Consider the following 22,651-nt stretch of genomic DNA (forward strand, 5'->3'; position numbering starts at 1 on the left):
CAGAGTTGAACCGGCCTTCTGATAGAGCCGTTTGGAAACAGCCTTTTTGTAACATCTGCAAGTGGATATTTGGAGCGATTTGAGGCCTATGATGGAAAGGGAAATATCTTCACATAGAAACTAGACAGAAGCCTTCTCAGAAACTTCTGTGTGATGAGTGCATTCAACTCACAGACTTGAACCTTCCTTTTGATAGAGAAGTTTTGAAACACTCTTTTAGAGGCATCTGAATGAGGATCTTGGGAGCGCTTCGAGGCCAATGCTGGGAAACGAAATATCATCACATAGAAACTAGACAGATGGATTCTCAGAAACTTCTTTGTGATGAGTGCGTTCCACTCACAGACTTGAACGTCCCTCTTGAGAGAACAGTTTGGAAACACTCCTTTTGTAGAATCTGCAAGTGTTTATTTGGAGCGCTTTGAGGCCTATGTTGGAAAAGGAAATATCTTCACATATAAACTAGACAGAAGCATTCTCAGAAACTTCTTTGCGATGAGTGCATTCAACGCACAGACTTGAAGCTTCCTTTGGAAAGAGCAGTTTTGAAACACTCTTTTTGTAGAATCTGCAAGTGGATATGTGGAGCCCTTTGAGGCCTCTGCTGGAAAAGAAAATATCTTCACAGAAAAACTAGACAGAAGCATTCTCAGAAACGTCTTGGTCATGTGTGCATTGAACTCACAGAGTAGAACCTTCCTTTTGATAGAGAAGCTTGGAAACACTCTTTTAGTAGAATCTTCAGGTGGATGTATGGAGTGCTTTGAGGCCTATGCTGGAAAAGGAAATGTCTTCACGTAGAAACGAGACAAAGGCATTCTCAGAAAGTTCCCCGAGCTTTGTGCATTCAAGTCACAGAGTTCAGCCTTCTTTTTGCTAGAGCAGTTTGGAAACACTCTTTTTGTAGAGTCTGCAAGTGGATAATTGGAGCGCTTTGAGGCCTACGCTGCAAAAGGAAATAACATTGCATAAAAACTAGATGGAAGCATTCTCACAAACTTCTTTGTGGTGAGTGCATTCAACTCACAGAGTTGAACCTTCGTTTTGATAGACCAGTTTTGAAACACTGTTTTTGTAGTATTCGCAAGTGGATATTTGGAGCGCGTTGAGGCTGGAGTTGGAAAAGGAAATATCTTCACATACAAACTAGACGGAAGCATTCTCCGAAGCTTCTTTGTCACGTGGGGATTGAACTCACAGTGTTGAACATTCCTTTTCGTAGAGCGGTTCTGCATGACTCTTTTTGTGGAAACTGCAAGTGGATATTTGGTGCGATTGCGGCATCTAGTGGAAAGGAACATACATTACGATGAAAACTCGATTGAACTCTTCTCAGAAACTTCTTTGCGATGAGTGCCTTCTACTCACAGAGTCGAACCTTCCTTTCGAGAGAAGAGTTTTGAGACACTCTTTTTGTGGAATCTGCAAGGGGATCACTAGGGCGCTTTGATGCCTATGCTGGAAAAGGAAATATCTTCACACGAAAACTAGACAGAAGCATTCTCAGAAACCTTTTCTGATGTGCGCATTCAACTCACCGAGTTGAACCTTCCTTTTGATAGAGCAGTTTTGAAACACTCTTTTTGTAGAATCTGCAAGTGGAGATTTGGAGTGCTTTGAGTCCTACCCTGGAAAAGGAAATAACTTCACTTAGAACCTAGACGGAAGCATTCTCAGAGACTTCCCTGTGCTTTCTGCATTCAACTCACAGAGTTGAACCTTCCTTTTGATAGAACAGCTTTGAAACGCTCTTTTTGTAGAATCTGCAAGTCGATACTTGGAACGCTTTGAGGCCTATGCTGGAAAAGGAAATAGCTTCACTTAAAAACTGGACGGAAGCGTTCTCAGAAACTACCCTGAGCTTTATGCATTCAACTCACAGAGAGGACTCTTCCTTTGGAGAGCGCAGTTTTGAAACACTCTTTTTGCAGAATTTGCTAGGGGATGTTTGGAGCTTTTGGAGGCCTATGCTGGAAGAGGAAATATCTTCACATACCAAGTAGAGAGAAGCATTTTCACAAACTTCTTTGTGATGAGTGACTTCAACTCACAGACTTGAACCTTCCTTTTGAAAGAGCAGTCTTCAAACACCCCTTTTGTAGAATCTGCAAGTGGATATTTGGAGCGTTTTGAGGCCTTTGCTGGGAAATGAAATATCTTCACCTAAAAACTAGACAGAAGCATTCTCAGAAACATCTTTGCGATGTGTGCATTCAACTCACAGGGTTGAACCTTCCTTTTGATAGAGCAGTTTTGAAACGCACTTTGTGTAGAATCTGCAAGTGGATATTTGGAGGGCTTTCAGGCCTAAGCTGGAAAAGGGAATATCTTCACATAAACACTAGACAGAAGCATTCTCAGAAACTTCTTTGTGATGTGTGCATTCAACTCACAGAGTTGAACCGGCCTTCTGATAGAGCCGTTTGGAAACAGCCTTTTTGTAACATCTGCAAGTGGATATTTGGAGCGATTTGAGGCCTATGATGGAAAGGGAAATATCTTCCCATAGAAACTAGACAGAAGCCTTCTCAGAAACTTCTGTGTGATGAGTGCATTCAACTCACAGACTTGAACCTTCCTTTTGATAGAGAAGTTTTGAAACACTCTTTTAGAGGCATCTGAATGAGGATCTTGGGAGCGCTTCGAGGCCAATGCTGGGAAACGAAATATCATCACATAGAAACTAGACAGATGGATTCTCAGAAACTTCTTTGTGATGAGTGCGTTCCACTCACAGACTTGAACGTCCCTCTTGAGAGAACAGTTTGGAAACACTCCTTTTGTAGAATCTGCAAGTGTTTATTTGGAGCGCTTTGAGGCCTATGTTGGAAAAGGAAATATCTTCACATAGAAACTAGACAGAAGCATTCTCAGAAACTTCTTTGCGATGAGTGCATTCAACGCACAGACTTGAAGCTTCCTTTGGAAAGAGCAGTTTTGAAACACTCTTTTTGTAGAATCTGCAAGTGGATATGTGGAGCGCTTTGAGGCCTCTGCTGGAAAAGGAAATATCTTCACAGAAAAACTAGACAGAAGCATTCTCAGAAACGTCTTGGTCATGTGTGCATTGAACTCACAGAGTAGAACCTTCCTTTTGATAGAGAAGCTTGGAAACACTCTTTTAGTAGAATCTTCAGGTGGATGTATGGAGTGCTTTGAGGCCTATGCTGGAAAAGGAAATGTCTTCACGTAGAAACGAGACAAAGGCATTCTCGGAAAGTTCCCCGTGCTTTGTGCATTCAACTCACAGAGTTCAGCCTTCTTTTTGCTAGAGCAGTTTGGAAACACTCTTTTTGTAGAGTCTGCAAGTGGATAATTGGAGCGCTTTGAGGCCTACGCTGCAAAAGGAAATAACATTGCATAAAAACTAGATGGAAGCATTCTCACAAACTTCTTTGTGGTGAGTGCATTCAACTCACAGAGTTGAACCTTCGTTTTGATAGACCAGTTTTGAAACACTGTTTTTGTAGTATTCGCAAGTGGATATTTGGAGCGCGTTGAGGCTGGAGTTGGAAAAGGAAATATCTTCACATACAAACTAGACGGAAGCATCCTCCCAAGCTTCTTTGTCACGTGGGGATTGAACTCACAGTGTTGAACATTCCTTTTCGTAGAGCGGTTCTGCATGACTCTTTTTGTGGAAACTGCAAGTGGATATTTGGTGCGATTGCGGCATCTAGTGGAAAGGAACATACATTACGATGAAAACTAGATTGAACTCTTCTCAGAAACTTCTTTGCGATGAGTGCCTTCTACTCACAGAGTCGAACCTTCCTTTCGAGAGAAGAGTTTTGAGACACTCTTTTTGTGGAATCTGCAAGGGGATCACTAGGGCGCTTTGATGCCTATGCTGGAAAAGGAAATATCTTCACACGAAAACTAGACAGAAGCATTCTCAGAAACCTTTTCTGATGTGCGCATTCAACTCACCGAGTTGAACCTTCCTTTTGATAGAGCAGTTTTGAAACACTCTTTTTGTAGAATCTGCAAGTGGAGATTTGGAGTGCTTTGAGTCCTACCCTGGAAAAGGAAATAACTTCACTTAGAACCTAGACGGAAGCATTCTCAGAGACTTCCCTGTGCTTTCTGCATTCAACTCACAGAGTTGAACCTTCCTTTTGATAGAACAGCTTTGAAACGCTCTTTTTGTAGAATCTGCAAGTCGATACTTGGAACGCTTTGAGGCCTATGCTGGAAAAGGAAATAGCTTCACATAAAAACTAGAGAGAAGCATTCTCAGAAACTTCTTTGTGATCTCCGCATTCAACCCACAGAGTTGAAGCTTCCCTTTGCTATAGCAGTTTTGAAACTCTCTTTGAGTAGAATCTTCAAGGGGATATTCGGTGTGCCGAGAGGCCAACACTGGAAAAGGAAATATCTTCACTTAAAAACTGGACGGAAGCGTTCTCAGAAACTACCCTGAGCTTTATGCATTCAACTCACAGAGAGGACTCTTCCTTTGGAGAGCGCAGTTTTGAAACACTCTTTTTGCAGAATTTGCTAGGGGATGTTTGGAGCTTTTGGAGGCCTATGCTGGAAGAGGAAATATCTTCACATACCAAGTAGACAGAAGCATTCTCACAAACTTCTTTGTGATGAGTGACTTCAACTCACAGACTTGAACCTTCCTTTTGAAAGAGCAGTCTTGAAACACCCCTTTTGTAGAATCTGCAAGTGGATATTTGGAGCGTTTTGAGGCCTTTGCTGGGAAATGAAATATCTTCACCTAAAAACTAGACAGAAGCATTCTCAGAAACATCTTTGCGATGTGTGCATTCAACTCACAGGGTTGAACCTTCCTTTTGATAGAGCAGTTTTGAAACGCACTTTGTGTAGAATCTGCAAGTGGATATTTGGAGGGCTTTCAGGCCTATGCTGGAAAAGGGAATATCTTCACATAAACACTAGACAGAAGCATTCTCAGAAACTTCTTTGTGAAGTGTGCATTCAACTCACAGAGTTGAACCGGCCTTCTGATAGAGCCGTTTGGAAACAGCCTTTTTGTAACATCTGCAAGTGGATATTTGGAGCGATTTGAGGCCTATGATGGAAAGGGAAATATCTTCCCATAGAAACTAGACAGAAGCCTTCTCAGAAACTTCTGTGTGATGAGTGCATTCAACTCACAGACTTGAACCTTCCTTTTGATAGAGAAGTTTTGAAACACTCTTTTAGAGGCATCTGAATGAGGATCTTGGGAGCGCTTCGAGGCCAATGCTGGGAAACGAAATATCATCACATAGAAACTAGACAGATGGATTCTCAGAAACTTCTTTGTGATGAGTGCGTTCCACTCACAGACTTGAACGTCCCTCTTGAGAGAACAGTTTTGAAACACTCCTTTTGTAGAATCTGCAAGTGTTTATTTGGAGCGCTTTGAGGCCTATGTTGGAAAAGGAAATATCTTCACATATAAACTAGACAGAAGCATTCTCAGAAACTTCTTTGTGATGTGTGCATTCAACTCACAGAGTTGATCCTGCCTTCTGATAGAGCCGTTTGGAAACAGCCTTTTTGTAACATCTGCAAGTGGATATTTGGAGCGATTTGAGGCCTATGATGGAAAGGGAAATATCTTCCCATAGAAACTAGACAGAAGCCTTCTCAGAAACTTCTGTGTGATGAGTGCATTCAACTCACAGACTTGAACCTTCCTTTTGATAGAGAAGTTTTGAAACACTCTTTTAGAGGCATCTGAATGAGGATCTTGGGAGCGCTTCGAGGCCAATGCTGGGAAACGAAATATCATCACATAGAAACTAGACAGATGGATTCTCAGAAACTTCTTTGTGATGAGTGCGTTCCACTCACAGACTTGAACGTCCCTCTTGAGAGAACAGTTTGGAAACACTCCTTTTGTAGAATCTGCAAGTGTTTATTTGGAGCGCTTTGAGGCCTATGTTGGAAAAGGAAATATCTTCACATAGAAACTAGACAGAAGCATTCTCAGAAACTTCTTTGCGATGAGTGCATTCAACGCACAGACTTGAAGCTTCCTTTGGAAAGAGCAGTTTTGAAACACTCTTTTTGTAGAATCTGCAAGTGGATATGTGGAGCGCTTTGAGGCCTCTGCTGGAAAAGGAAATATCTTCACAGAAAAACTACACAGAAGCATTCTCAGAAACGTCTTGGTCATGTGTGCATTGAACTCACAGAGCTGAACCTTCCTTTTGATAGAGAAGCTTGGAAACACTCTTTTAGTAGAATCTTCAGGTGGATGTATGGAGTGCTTTGAGGCCTATGCTGGAAAAGGAAATGTCTTCACGTAGAAACGAGACAAAGGCATTCTCGGAAAGTTCCCCGTGCTTTGTGCATTGAACTCACAGAGTTCAGCCTTGTTTTTGCTAGAGCAGTTTGGAAACACTCTTTTTGTAGAGTCTGCAAGTGGATAATTGGAGCGCTTTGAGGCCTACGCTGCAAAAGGAAATAACATTGCATAAAAACTAGATGGAAGCATTCTCACAAACTTCTTTGTGGTGAGTGCATTCAACTCACAGAGTTGAACCTTCGTTTTGATAGACCAGTTTTGAAACACTGTTTTTGTAGTATTCGCAAGTGGATATTTGGAGCGCGTTGAGGCTGGAGTTGGAAAAGGAAATATCTTCACATACAAACTAGACGGAAGCATCCTCCCAAGCTTCTTTGTCACGTGGGGATTGAACTCACAGTGTTGAACATTCCTTTTCGTAGAGCGGTTCTGCATGACTCTTTTTGTGGAAACTGCAAGTGGATATTTGGTGCGATTGCGGCATCTAGTGGAAAGGAACATACATTACGATGAAAACTAGATTGAACTCTTCTCAGAAACTTCTTTGCGATGAGTGCCTTCTACTCACAGAGTCGAACCTTCCTTTCGAGAGAAGAGTTTTGAGACACTCTTTTTGTGGAATCTGCAAGGGGATCACTAGGGCGCTTTGATGCCTATGCTGGAAAAGGAAATATCTTCACACGAAAACTAGACAGAAGCATTCTCAGAAACCTTTTCTGATGTGCGCATTCAACTCACCGAGTTGAACCTTCCTTTTGATAGAGCAGTTTTGAAACACTCTTTTTGTAGAATCTGCAAGTGGAGATTTGGAGTGCTTTGAGTCCTACCATGGAAAAGGAAATAAATTCACTTAGAACCTAGACGGAAGCATTCTCAGAGACTTCCCTGTGCTTTCTGCATTCAACTCACAGAGTTGAACCTTCCTTTTGATAGAACAGCTTTGAAACGCTCTTTTTGTAGAATCTGCAAGTCGATACTTGGAACGCTTTGAGGCCTATGCTGGAAAAGGAAATAGCTTCACATAAAAACTAGAGAGAAGCGTTCTCAGAAACATCTTTGTGATCTGCGCATTCAACCCAGAGAGTTGAAGCTTCCCTTTGCTATAGCAGTTTTGAAACTCTCTTTGAGTAGAATCTTCAAGGGGATATTCGGTGTGCCGGAAGGCCAACACTGGAAAAGGAAATATCTTCACTTAAAAACTTGACGGAAGCGTTCTCAGAAACTACCCTGAGCTTTATGCATTCAACTCACAGAGAGGACTCTTCCTTTGGAGAGCGCAGTTTTGAAACACTCTTTTTGCAGAATTTGCTAGGGGATGTTTGGAGCTTTTGGAGGCCTATGCTGGAAGAGGAACTATCTTCACATACCAAGTAGACAGAAGCATTCTCACAAGCTTCTTTGTGATGAGTGCCTTCAACTCACAGACTTGAACCTTCCTTTTGAAAGAGCAGTCTTGAAACACTCCTTTTGTAGAATCTGCAAGTGGATATTTGGAGCGTTTTGAGGCCTTTGCTGGGAAATGAAATATCTTCACCTAAAAACTAGACAGAAGCATTCTCAGAAACATCTTTGCGATGTGTGCATTCAACTCACAGGGTTGAACCTTCCTTTTGATAGAGCAGTTTTGAAACGCACTTTGTGTAGAATCTGCAAGTGGATATTTGGAGGGCTTTCAGGCCTATGCTGGAAAAGGGAATATCTTCACATAAACACTAGACAGAAGCATTCTCAGAAACTTCTTTGTGATGTGTGCATTTAACTCACAGAGTTGAACCGGCCTTCTGATAGAGCCGTTTGGAAACAGCCTTTTTGTAACATCTGCAAGTGGATATTTGGAGCGATTTGAGGCCTATGATGGAAAGGGAAATATCTTCACATAGAAACTAGACAGAAGCCTTCTCAGAAACTTCTGTGTGATGAGTGCATTCAACTCACAGACTTGAACCTTCCTTTTGATAGAGAAGTTTTGAAACACTCTTTTAGAGGCATCTGAATGAGGATCTTGGGAGCGCTTCGAGGCCAATGCTGGGAAACGAAATATCATCACATAGAAACTAGACAGATGGATTCTCAGAAACTTCTTTGTGATGAGTGCGTTCCACTCACAGACTTGAACGTCCCTCTTGAGAGAACAGTTTGGAAACACTCCTTTTGTAGAATCTGCAAGTGTTTATTTGGAGCGCTTTGAGGCCTATGTTGGAAAAGGAAATATCTTCACATATAAACTAGACAGAAGCATTCTCAGAAACTTCTTTGCGATGAGTGCATTCAACGCACAGACTTGAAGCTTCCTTTGGAAAGAGCAGTTTTGAAACACTCTTTTTGTAGAATCTGCAAGTGGATATGTGGAGCCCTTTGAGGCCTCTGCTGGAAAAGAAAATATCTTCACAGAAAAACTAGACAGAAGCATTCTCAGAAACGTCTTGGTCATGTGTGCATTGAACTCACAGAGTAGAACCTTCCTTTTGATAGAGAAGCTTGGAAACACTCTTTTAGTAGAATCTTCAGGTGGATGTATGGAGTGCTTTGAGGCCTATGCTGGAAAAGGAAATGTCTTCACGTAGAAACGAGACAAAGGCATTCTCAGAAAGTTCCCCGAGCTTTGTGCATTCAAGTCACAGAGTTCAGCCTTCTTTTTGCTAGAGCAGTTTGGAAACACTCTTTTTGTAGAGTCTGCAAGTGGATAATTGGAGCGCTTTGAGGCCTACGCTGCAAAAGGAAATAACATTGCATAAAAACTAGATGGAAGCATTCTCACAAACTTCTTTGTGGTGAGTGCATTCAACTCACAGAGTTGAACCTTCGTTTTGATAGACCAGTTTTGAAACACTGTTTTTGTAGTATTCGCAAGTGGATATTTGGAGCGCGTTGAGGCTGGAGTTGGAAAAGGAAATATCTTCACATACAAACTAGACGGAAGCATTCTCCGAAGCTTCTTTGTCACGTGGGGATTGAACTCACAGTGTTGAACATTCCTTTTCGTAGAGCGGTTCTGCATGACTCTTTTTGTGGAAACTGCAAGTGGATATTTGGTGCGATTGCGGCATCTAGTGGAAAGGAACATACATTACGATGAAAACTCGATTGAACTCTTCTCAGAAACTTCTTTGCGATGAGTGCCTTCTACTCACAGAGTCGAACCTTCCTTTCGAGAGAAGAGTTTTGAGACACTCTTTTTGTGGAATCTGCAAGGGGATCACTAGGGCGCTTTGATGCCTATGCTGGAAAAGGAAATATCTTCACACGAAAACTAGACAGAAGCATTCTCAGAAACCTTTTCTGATGTGCGCATTCAACTCACCGAGTTGAACCTTCCTTTTGATAGAGCAGTTTTGAAACACTCTTTTTGTAGAATCTGCAAGTGGAGATTTGGAGTGCTTTGAGTCCTACCCTGGAAAAGGAAATAACTTCACTTAGAACCTAGACGGAAGCATTCTCAGAGACTTCCCTGTGCTTTCTGCATTCAACTCACAGAGTTGAACCTTCCTTTTGATAGAACAGCTTTGAAACGCTCTTTTTGTAGAATCTGCAAGTCGATACTTGGAACGCTTTGAGGCCTATGCTGGAAAAGGAAATAGCTTCACTTAAAAACTGGACGGAAGCGTTCTCAGAAACTACCCTGAGCTTTATGCATTCAACTCACAGAGAGGACTCTTCCTTTGGAGAGCGCAGTTTTGAAACACTCTTTTTGCAGAATTTGCTAGGGGATGTTTGGAGCTTTTGGAGGCCTATGCTGGAAGAGGAAATATCTTCACATACCAAGTAGAGAGAAGCATTTTCACAAACTTCTTTGTGATGAGTGACTTCAACTCACAGACTTGAACCTTCCTTTTGAAAGAGCAGTCTTCAAACACCCCTTTTGTAGAATCTGCAAGTGGATATTTGGAGCGTTTTGAGGCCTTTGCTGGGAAATGAAATATCTTCACCTAAAAACTAGACAGAAGCATTCTCAGAAACATCTTTGCGATGTGTGCATTCAACTCACAGGGTTGAACCTTCCTTTTGATAGAGCAGTTTTGAAACGCACTTTGTGTAGAATCTGCAAGTGGATATTTGGAGGGCTTTCAGGCCTAAGCTGGAAAAGGGAATATCTTCACATAAACACTAGACAGAAGCATTCTCAGAAACTTCTTTGTGATGTGTGCATTCAACTCACAGAGTTGAACCGGCCTTCTGATAGAGCCGTTTGGAAACAGCCTTTTTGTAACATCTGCAAGTGGATATTTGGAGCGATTTGAGGCCTATGATGGAAAGGGAAATATCTTCCCATAGAAACTAGACAGAAGCCTTCTCAGAAACTTCTGTGTGATGAGTGCATTCAACTCACAGACTTGAACCTTCCTTTTGATAGAGAAGTTTTGAAACACTCTTTTAGAGGCATCTGAATGAGGATCTTGGGAGCGCTTCGAGGCCAATGCTGGGAAACGAAATATCATCACATAGAAACTAGACAGATGGATTCTCAGAAACTTCTTTGTGATGAGTGCGTTCCACTCACAGACTTGAACGTCCCTCTTGAGAGAACAGTTTGGAAACACTCCTTTTGTAGAATCTGCAAGTGTTTATTTGGAGCGCTTTGAGGCCTATGTTGGAAAAGGAAATATCTTCACATAGAAACTAGACAGAAGCATTCTCAGAAACTTCTTTGCGATGAGTGCATTCAACGCACAGACTTGAAGCTTCCTTTGGAAAGAGCAGTTTTGAAACACTCTTTTTGTAGAATCTGCAAGTGGATATGTGGAGCGCTTTGAGGCCTCTGCTGGAAAAGGAAATATCTTCACAGAAAAACTAGACAGAAGCATTCTCAGAAACGTCTTGGTCATGTGTGCATTGAACTCACAGAGTAGAACCTTCCTTTTGATAGAGAAGCTTGGAAACACTCTTTTAGTAGAATCTTCAGGTGGATGTATGGAGTGCTTTGAGGCCTATGCTGGAAAAGGAAATGTCTTCACGTAGAAACGAGACAAAGGCATTCTCGGAAAGTTCCCCGTGCTTTGTGCATTCAACTCACAGAGTTCAGCCTTCTTTTTGCTAGAGCAGTTTGGAAACACTCTTTTTGTAGAGTCTGCAAGTGGATAATTGGAGCGCTTTGAGGCCTACGCTGCAAAAGGAAATAACATTGCATAAAAACTAGATGGAAGCATTCTCACAAACTTCTTTGTGGTGAGTGCATTCAACTCACAGAGTTGAACCTTCGTTTTGATAGACCAGTTTTGAAACACTGTTTTTGTAGTATTCGCAAGTGGATATTTGGAGCGCGTTGAGGCTGGAGTTGGAAAAGGAAATATCTTCACATACAAACTAGACGGAAGCATCCTCCCAAGCTTCTTTGTCACGTGGGGATTGAACTCACAGTGTTGAACATTCCTTTTCGTAGAGCGGTTCTGCATGACTCTTTTTGTGGAAACTGCAAGTGGATATTTGGTGCGATTGCGGCATCTAGTGGAAAGGAACATACATTACGATGAAAACTAGATTGAACTCTTCTCAGAAACTTCTTTGCGATGAGTGCCTTCTACTCACAGAGTCGAACCTTCCTTTCGAGAGAAGAGTTTTGAGACACTCTTTTTGTGGAATCTGCAAGGGGATCACTAGGGCGCTTTGATGCCTATGCTGGAAAAGGAAATATCTTCACACGAAAACTAGACAGAAGCATTCTCAGAAACCTTTTCTGATGTGCGCATTCAACTCACCGAGTTGAACCTTCCTTTTGATAGAGCAGTTTTGAAACACTCTTTTTGTAGAATCTGCAAGTGGAGATTTGGAGTGCTTTGAGTCCTACCCTGGAAAAGGAAATAACTTCACTTAGAACCTAGACGGAAGCATTCTCAGAGACTTCCCTGTGCTTTCTGCATTCAACTCACAGAGTTGAACCTTCCTTTTGATAGAACAGCTTTGAAACGCTCTTTTTGTAGAATCTGCAAGTCGATACTTGGAACGCTTTGAGGCCTATGCTGGAAAAGGAAATAGCTTCACATAAAAACTAGAGAGAAGCATTCTCAGAAACTTCTTTGTGATCTCCGCATTCAACCCACAGAGTTGAAGCTTCCCTTTGCTATAGCAGTTTTGAAACTCTCTTTGAGTAGAATCTTCAAGGGGATATTCGGTGTGCCGAGAGGCCAACACTGGAAAAGGAAATATCTTCACTTAAAAACTGGACGGAAGCGTTCTCAGAAACTACCCTGAGCTTTATGCATTCAACTCACAGAGAGGACTCTTCCTTTGGAGAGCGCAGTTTTGAAACACTCTTTTTGCAGAATTTGCTAGGGGATGTTTGGAGCTTTTGGAGGCCTATGCTGGAAGAGGAAATATCTTCACATACCAAGTAGACAGAAGCATTCTCACAAACTTCTTTGTGATGAGTGACTTCAACTCACAGACTTGAACCTTCCTTTTGAAAGAGCAGTCTTGAAACACCCCTTTTGTAGAATCTGCAAGTGGATATTTGGAGCGTTTTGAGGCCTTTGCTGGGAAATGAAATATCTTCACCTAAAAACTAGACAGAAGCATTCTCAGAAACATCTTTGCGATGTGTGCATTCAACTCACAGGGTTGAACCTTCCTTTTGATAGAGCAGTTTTGAAACGCACTTTGTGTAGAATCTGCAAGTGGATATTTGGAGGGCTTTCAGGCCTATGCTGGAAAAGGGAATATCTTCACATAAACACTAGACAGAAGCATTCTCAGAAACTTCTTTGTGAAGTGTGCATTCAACTCACAGAGTTGAACCGGCCTTCTGATAGAGCCGTTTGGAAACAGCCTTTTTGTAACATCTGCAAGTGGATATTTGGAGCGATTTGAGGCCTATGATGGAAAGGGAAATATCTTCCCATAGAAACTAGACAGAAGCCTTCTCAGAAACTTCTGTGTGATGAGTGCATTCAACTCACAGACTTGAACCTTCCTTTTGATAGAGAAGTTTTGAAACACTCTTTTAGAGGCATCTGAATGAGGATCTTGGGAGCGCTTCGAGGCCAATGCTGGGAAACGAAATATCATCACATAGAAACTAGACAGATGGATTCTCAGAAACTTCTTTGTGATGAGTGCGTTCCACTCACAGACTTGAACGTCCCTCTTGAGAGAACAGTTTTGAAACACTCCTTTTGTAGAATCTGCAAGTGTTTATTTGGAGCGCTTTGAGGCCTATGTTGGAAAAGGAAATATCTTCACATATAAACTAGACAGAAGCATTCTCAGAAACTTCTTTGTGATGTGTGCATTCAACTCACAGAGTTGATCCTGCCTTCTGATAGAGCCGTTTGGAAACAGCCTTTTTGTAACATCTGCAAGTGGATATTTGGAGCGATTTGAGGCCTATGATGGAAAGGGAAATATCTTCCCATAGAAACTAGACAGAAGCCTTCTCAGAAACTTCTGTGTGATGAGTGCATTCAACTCACAGACTTGAACCTTCCTTTTGATAGAGAAGTTTTGAAACACTCTTTTAGAGGCATCTGAATGAGGATCTTGGGAGCGCTTCGAGGCCAATGCTGGGAAACGAAATATCATCACATAGAAACTAGACAGATGGATTCTCAGAAACTTCTTTGTGATGAGTGCGTTCCACTCACAGACTTGAACGTCCCTCTTGAGAGAACAGTTTGGAAACACTCCTTTTGTAGAATCTGCAAGTGTTTATTTGGAGCGCTTTGAGGCCTATGTTGGAAAAGGAAATATCTTCACATAGAAACTAGACAGAAGCATTCTCAGAAACTTCTTTGCGATGAGTGCATTCAACGCACAGACTTGAAGCTTCCTTTGGAAAGAGCAGTTTTGAAACACTCTTTTTGTAGAATCTGCAAGTGGATATGTGGAGCGCTTTGAGGCCTCTGCTGGAAAAGGAAATATCTTCACAGAAAAACTACACAGAAGCATTCTCAGAAACGTCTTGGTCATGTGTGCATTGAACTCACAGAGCTGAACCTTCCTTTTGATAGAGAAGCTTGGAAACACTCTTTTAGTAGAATCTTCAGGTGGATGTATGGAGTGCTTTGAGGCCTATGCTGGAAAAGGAAATGTCTTCACGTAGAAACGAGACAAAGGCATTCTCGGAAAGTTCCCCGTGCTTTGTGCATTGAACTCACAGAGTTCAGCCTTGTTTTTGCTAGAGCAGTTTGGAAACACTCTTTTTGTAGAGTCTGCAAGTGGATAATTGGAGCGCTTTGAGGCCTACGCTGCAAAAGGAAATAACATTGCATAAAAACTAGATGGAAGCATTCTCACAAACTTCTTTGTGGTGAGTGCATTCAACTCACAGAGTTGAACCTTCGTTTTGATAGACCAGTTTTGAAACACTGTTTTTGTAGTATTCGCAAGTGGATATTTGGAGCGCGTTGAGGCTGGAGTTGGAAAAGGAAATATCTTCACATACAAACTAGACGGAAGCATCCTCCCAAGCTTCTTTGTCACGTGGGGATTGAACTCACAGTGTTGAACATTCCTTTTCGTAGAGCGGTTCTGCATGACTCTTTTTGTGGAAACTGCAAGTGGATATTTGGTGCGATTGCGGCATCTAGTGGAAAGGAACATACATTACGATGAAAACTAGATTGAACTCTTCTCAGAAACTTCTTTGCGATGAGTGCCTTCTACTCACAGAGTCGAACCTTCCTTTCGAGAGAAGAGTTTTGAGACACTCTTTTTGTGGAATCTGCAAGGGGATCACTAGGGCGCTTTGATGCCTATGCTGGAAAAGGAAATATCTTCACACGAAAACTAGACAGAAGCATTCTCAGAAACCTTTTCTGATGTGCGCATTCAACTCACCGAGTTGAACCTTCCTTTTGATAGAGCAGTTTTGAAACACTCTTTTTGTAGAATCTGCAAGTGGAGATTTGGAGTGCTTTGAGTCCTACCCTGGAAAAGGAAATAACTTCACTTAGAACCTAGACGGAAGCATTCTCAGAGACTTCCCTGTGCTTTCTGCATTCAACTCACAGAGTTGAACCTTCCTTTTGATAGAACAGCTTTGAAACGCTCTTTTTGTAGAATCTGCAAGTCGATACTTGGAACGCTTTGAGGCCTATGCTGGAAAAGGAAATAGCTTCACATAAAAACTAGAGAGAAGCGTTCTCAGAAACTTCTTTGTGATCTGCGCATTCAACCCAGAGAGTTGAAGCTTCCCTTTGCTATAGCAGTTTTGAAACTCTCTTTGAGTAGAATCTTCAAGGGGATATTCGGTGTGCCGGAAGGCCAACACTGGAAAAGGAAATATCTTCACTTAAAAACTTGACGGAAGCGTTCTCAGAAACTACCCTGAGCTTTATGCATTCAACTCACAGAGAGGACTCTTCCTTTGGAGAGCGCAGTTTTGAAACACTCTTTTTGCAGAATTTGCTAGGGGATGTTTGGAGCTTTTGGAGGCCTATGCTGGAAGAGGAACTATCTTCACATACCAAGTAGACAGAAGCATTCTCACAAGCTTCTTTGTGATGAGTGCCTTCAACTCACAGACTTGAACCTTCCTTTTGAAAGAGCAGTCTTGAAACACTCCTTTTGTAGAATCTGCAAGTGGATATTTGGAGCGTTTTGAGGCCTTTGCTGGGAAATGAAATATCTTCACCTAAAAACTAGACAGAAGCATTCTCAGAAACATCTTTGCGATGTGTGCATTCAACTCACAGGGTTGAACCTTCCTTTTGATAGAGCAGTTTTGAAACGCACTTTGTGTAGAATCTGCATGTGGATATTTGGAGGGCTTTGAGGCCTATGCTGGAAAAGGGAATATCTTCACATAAACACTAGACAGAAGCATTCTCAGAAACTTCTTTGTGATGTGTGCATTCAACTCACAGAGTTGAACCGGCCTTCTGATAGAGCCGTTTGGAAACAGCCTTTTTGTAACATCTGCAAGTGGATATTTGGAGCGATTTGAGGCCTATGATGGAAAGGGAAATATCTTCACATAGAAACTAGACAGAAGCCTTCTCAGAAACTTCTGTGTGATGAGTGCATTCAACTCACAGACTTGAACCTTCCTTTTGATAGAGAAGTTTTGAAACACTCTTTTAGAGGCATCTGAATGAGGATCTTGGGAGCGCTTCGAGGCCAATGCTGGGAAACGAAATATCATCACATAGAAACTAGACAGATGGATTCTCAGAAACTTCTTTGTGATGAGTGCGTTCCACTCACAGACTTGAACGTCCCTCTTGAGAGAACAGTTTTGAAACACTCCTTTTGTAGAATCTACAAGTGTTTATTTGGAGCGCTTGGAGGCCTATGTTGGAAAAGGAAATATCTTCACATATAAACTAGACAGAAGCATTCTCAGAAACTTCTTTGCGATGAGTGCATTCAACGCACAGACTTGAAGCTTCCTTTGGAAAGAGCAGTTTTGAAACACTCTTTTTGTAGAATCTGCAAGTGGATATGTGGAGCGCTTTGAGGCCTCTGCTGGAAAAGAAAATATCTTCACAGAAAAACTAGACAGAAGCATTCTCAGAAACGTCTTGGTCATGTGTGCATTGAACTCACAGAGTAGAACCTTCCTTTTGATAGAGAAGCTTGGAAACACTCTTTTAGTAGAATCTTCAGGTGGATGTATGGAGTGCTTTGAGGCCTATGCTGGAAAAGGAAATGTCTTCACGTAGAAACGAGACAAAGGCATTCTCAGAAAGTTCCCCGAGCTTTGTGCATTCAAGTCACAGAGTTCAGCCTTCTTTTTGCTAGAGCAGTTTGGAAACACTCTTTTTGTAGAGTCTGCAAGTGGATAATTGGAGCGCTTTGAGGCCTACGCTGCAAAAGGAAATAACATTGCATAAAAACTAGATGGAAGCATTCTCACAAACTTCTTTGTGGTGAGTGCATTCAACTCACAGAGTTGAACCTTCGTTTTGATAGACCAGTTTCGAAACACTGTTTTTGTAGTATTCGCAAGTGGATATTTGGAGCGCCTTGAGGCTGGAGTTGGAAAAGGAAATATCTTCACATACAAACTAGACGGAAGCATTCTCCGAAGCTTCTTTGTCACGTGGGGATTGAACTCACAGTGTTGAACATTCCTTTTCGTAGAGCGGTTCTGCATGACTCTTTTTGTGGAAACTGCAAGTGGATATTTGGTGCGATTGCGGCATCTAGTGGAAAGGAACATACATTACGATGAAAACTAGATTGAACTCTTCTCAGAAACTTCTTTGCGATGAGTGCCTTCTACTCACAGAGTCGAACCTTCCTTTCGAGAGAAGAGTTTTGAGACACTCTTTTTGTGGAATCTGCAAGGGGATCACTAGGGCGCTTTGATGCCTATGCTGGAAAAGGAAATATCTTCACACGAAAACTAGACAGAAGCATTCTCAGAAACCTTTTCTGATGTGCGCATTCAACTCACCGAGTTGAACCTTCCTTTTGATAGAGCAGTTTTGAAACACTCTTTTTGTAGAATCTGCAAGTGGAGATTTGGAGTGCTTTGAGTCCTACCCTGGAAAAGGAAATAACTTCACTTAGAACCTAGACGGAAGCATTCTCAGAGACTTCCCTGTGCTTTCTGCATTCAACTCACAGAGTTGAACCTTCCTTTTGATAGAACAGCTTTGAAACGCTCTTTTTGTAGAATCTGCAAGTCGATACTTGGAACGCTTTGAGGCCTATGCTGGAAAAGGAAATAGCTTCACATAAAAACTAGAGAGAAGCATTCTCAGAAACTTCTTTGTGATCTGCGCATTCAACCCACAGAGTTGAAGCTTCCCTTTGCTATAGCAGTTTTGAAACTCTCTTTGAGTAGAATCTTCAAGGGGATATTCAGTGTGCCGAGAGGCCAACACTGGAAAAGGAAATATCTTCACTTAAAAACTGGACGGAAGCGTTCTCAGAAACTACCCTGAGCTTTATGCATTCAAATCACAGAGAGGACTCTTCCTTTGGAGAGCGCAGTTTTGAAACACTCTTTTTGCAGAATTTGCTAGGTTATGTTTCGAGCTTTTGGAGGCCTATGCTGGAAGAGAAAATATCTTCACATACCAAGTAGACAGAAGCATTCTCACAAACTTCTTTGTGATGAGTGCCTTCAATTCACAGACTTGAACCTTCCTTGTGAAAGAGCAGTCTTGAAACACTCCTTTTGTAGAATCTGCAAGTGGATATTTGGAGCGTTTTGAGGCCTTTGCTGGGAAATGAAATATCTTCACCTAAAAACTAGACAGAAGCATTCTCAGAAACTTCTTTGTGATGTGTGCATTTAGCTCACAGAGTTGAACCGGCCTTCTGATAGAGCCGTTTGGAAACAGCCTTTTTGTAACATCTGCAAGTGGATATTTGGAGCGATTTGAGGCCTATGATGGAAAGGGAAATATCTTCACATGGAAACTAGACAGAAGCCTTCTCAGAAACTTCTGTGTGATGAGTGCATTCAACTCACAGACTTGAACCTTCCTTTTGATAGAGAAGTTTTGAAACACTCTTTTAGAGGCATCTGAATGAGGATCTTGGGAGCGCTTCGAGGCCAATGTTGGGAAACGAAATATCATCACATAGAAACTAGACAGATGGATTCTCAGAAACTTCTTTGTGATGAGTGCGTTCCACTCACAGACTTGAACGTCCCTCTTGAGAGAACAGTTTGGAAACACTCCTTTTGTAGAATCTGCAAGTGTTTATTTGGAGCGCTTTGAGGCCTATGTTGGAAAAGGAAATATCTTCACATATAAACTAGACAGAAGCATTCTCAGAAACTTCTTTGCGATGAGTGCATTCAACGCACAGACTTGAAGCTTCCTTTGGAAAGAGCAGTTTTGAAACACTCTTTTTGTAGAATCTGCAAGTGGATATGTGGAGCGCTTTGAGGCCTCTGCTGGAAAAGGAAATATCTTCACAGAAAAACTAGACAGAAGCATTCTCAGAAACGTCTTGGTCATGTGTGCATTGAACTCACAGAGTAGAACCTTCCTTTTGATAGAGAAGCTTGGAAACACTCTTTTAGTAGAATCTTCAGGTGTATGTATGGAGTGCTTTGAGGCCTATGCTGGAAAAGGAAATGTCTTCACGTAGAAACGAGACAAAGGCATTCTCGGAAAGTTCCCTGTGCTTTGTGCATTCAACTCACAGAGTTCAGCCTTCTTTTTGCTAGAGCAGTTTGGAAACACTCTTTATGTAGAGTCTGCAAGTGGATAATTGGAGCGCCTTGAGGCCTACGCTGCAAAAGGAAATAACATTGCATAAAAACTAGATGGAAGCATTCTCACAAACTTCTTTGTGGTGAGTGCATTCAACTCACAGAGTTGAACCTTCGTTTTGATAGACCAGTTTTGAAACACTGTTTTTGTAGTATTCGCAAGTGGATATTTGGAGCGCGTTGAGGCTGGAGTTGGAAAAGGAAATATCTTCACATACAAACTAGACGGAAGCATTCTCCGAAGCTTCTTTGTCACGTGGGGATTGAACTCACAGTGTTGAACATTCCTTTTCGTAGAGCGGTTCTGCATGACTCTTTTTGTGGAAACTGCAAGTGGATATTTGGTGCGATTGCGGCATCTAGTGGAAAGGAACATACATTACGATGAAAACTAGATTGAACTCTTCTCAGAAACTTCTTTGCGATGAGTGCCTTCTACTCACAGAGTCGAACCTTCCTTTCGAGAGAAGAGTTTTGAGACACTCTTTTTGTGGAATCTGCAAGGGGATCACTAGGGCGCTTTGATGCCTATGCTGGAAAAGGAAATATCTTCACACGAAAACTAGACAGAAGCATTCTCAGAAACCTTTTCTGATGTGCGCATTCAACTCACCGAGTTGAACCTTCCTTTTGATAGAGCAGTTTTGAAACACTCTTTTTGTAGAATCTGCAAGTGGAGATTTGGAGTGCTTTGAGTCCTACCCTGGAAAAGGAAATAACTTCACTTAGAACCTAGACGGAAGCATTCTCAGAGACTTCCCTGTGCTTTCTGCATTCAACTCACAGAGTTGAACCTTCCTTTTGATAGAACAGCTTTGAAACGCTCTTTTTGTAGAATCTGCAAGTCGATACTTGGAACGTTTTGAGGCCTATGCTGGAAAAGGAAATAGCTTCACTTAAAAACTGGACGGAAGCGTTCTCAGAAACTACCCTGAGCTTTATGCATTCAACTCACAGAGAGGACTCTTCCTTTGGAGAGCGCAGTTTTGAAACACTCTTTTTGCAGAATTTGCTAGGGGATGTTTGGAGCTTTTGGAGGCCTATGCTGGAAGAGGAAATATCTTCACATACCAAGTAGACAGAAGCATTCTCACAAACTTCTTTGTGATGAGTGACTTCAACTCACAGACTTGAACCTTCCTTTTGAAAGAGCAGTCTTCAAACACCCCTTTTGTAGAATCTGCAAGTGGATATTTGGAGCGTTTTGAGGCCTTTGCTGGGAAATGAAATATCTTCACCTAAAAACTAGACAGAAGCATTCTCAGAAACATCTTTGCGATGTGTGCATTCAACTCACAGGGTTGAACCTTCCTTTTGATAGAGCAGTTTTGAAACGCACTTTGTGTAGAATCTGCAAGTGGATATTTGGAGGGCTTTCAGGCCTATGCTGGAAAAGGGAATATCTTCACATAAACACTAGACAGAAGCATTCTCAGAAACGTCTTGGTCATGTGTGCATTGAACTCACAGAGTAGAACCTTCCTTTTGATAGAGAAGCTTGGAAACACTCTTTTAGTAGAATCTTCAGGTGGATGTATGGAGTGCTTTGAGGCCTATGCTGGAAAAGGAAATGTCTTCACGTAGAAACGAGACAAAGGCATTCTCAGAAAGTTCCCCGAGCTTTGTGCATTCAAGTCACAGAGTTCAGCCTTCTTTTTGCTAGAGCAGTTTGGAAACACTCTTTTTGTAGAGTCTGCAAGTGGATAATTGGAGCGCTTTGAGGCCTACGCTGCAAAAGGAAATAACATTGCATAAAAACTAGATGGAAGCATTCTCACAAACTTCTTTGTGGTGAGTGCATTCAACTCACAGAGTTGAACCTTCGTTTTGATAGACCAGTTTTGAAACACTGTTTTTGTAGTATTCGCAAGTGGATATTTGGAGCGCGTTGAGGCTGGAGTTGGAAAAGGAAATATCTTCACATACAAACTAGACGGAAGCATTCTCCGAAGCTTCTTTGTCACGTGGGGATTGAACTCACAGTGTTGAACATTCCTTTTCGTAGAGCGGTTCTGCATGACTCTTTTTGTGGAAACTGCAAGTGGATATTTGGTGCGATTGCGGCATCTAGTGGAAAGGAACATACATTACGATGAAAACTAGATTGAACTCTTCTCAGAAACTTCTTTGCGATGAGTGCCTTCTACTCACAGAGTCGAACCTTCCTTTCGAGAGAAGAGTTTTGAGACACTCTCTTTGTGGAATCTGCAAGGGGATCACTAGGGCGCTTTGATGCCTATGCTGGAAAAGGAAATATCTTCACACGAAAACTAGACAGAAGAATTCTCAGAAACCTTTTCTCATGTGCGCATTCAACTCACCGAGTTGAACCTTCCTTTTGATAGAGCAGTTTTGAAACACTCTTTTTGTAGAATCTGCAAGTGGAGATTTGGAGTGCTTTGAGTCCTACCCTGGAAAAGGAAATAACTTCACTTAGAACCTAGACGGAAGCATTCTCAGAGACTTCCCTGTGCTTTCTGCATTCAACTCACAGAGTTGAACCTTCCTTTTGATAGAACAGCTTTGAAACGCTCTTTTTGTAGAATCTGCAAGTCGATACTTGGAACGCTTTGAGGCCTATGCTGGAAAAGGAAATAGCTTCACATAAAAACTAGAGAGAAGCATTCTCAGAAACTTCTTTGTGATCTGCGCATTCAACCCACAGAGTTGAAGCTTCCCTTTGCTATAGCAGTTTTGAAACTCTCTTTGAGTAGAATCTTCAAGGGGATATTCGGTGTGCCGAGAGGCCAACACTGGAAAAGGAAATATCTTCACTTAAAAACTGGACGGAAGCGTTCTCAGAAACTACCCTGAGCTTTATGCATTCAAATCACAGAGAGGACTCTTCCTTTGGAGAGCGCAGTTTTGAAACACTCTTTTTGCAGAATTTGCTAGGGGATGTTTGGAGCTTTTGGAGGCCTATGCTGGAAGAGAAAATATCTTCACATACCAAGTAGACAGAAGCATTCTCACAAACTTCTTTGTGATGAGTGCCTTCAATTCACAGACTTGAACCTTCCTTGTGAAAGAGCAGTCTTGAAACACTCCTTTTGTAGAATCTGCAAGTGGATATTTGGAGCGTTTTGAGGCCTTTGCTGGGAAATGAAATATCTTCACCTAAAAACTAGACAGAAGCATTCTCAGAAACATCTTTGCGATGTGTGCATTCAACTCACAGGGTTGAACCTTCCTTTTGATAGAGCAGTTTTGAAACGCACTTTGTGTAGAATCTGCAAGTGGATATTTGGAGGCTTTCAGGCCTATGCTGGAAA

This window comes from Pongo pygmaeus, chromosome 3 (genome assembly GCF_028885625.2).
Source record: "Pongo pygmaeus isolate AG05252 chromosome 3, NHGRI_mPonPyg2-v2.0_pri, whole genome shotgun sequence".
NCBI classification, from domain to species: Eukaryota; Metazoa; Chordata; class Mammalia; order Primates; family Hominidae; genus Pongo; species Pongo pygmaeus.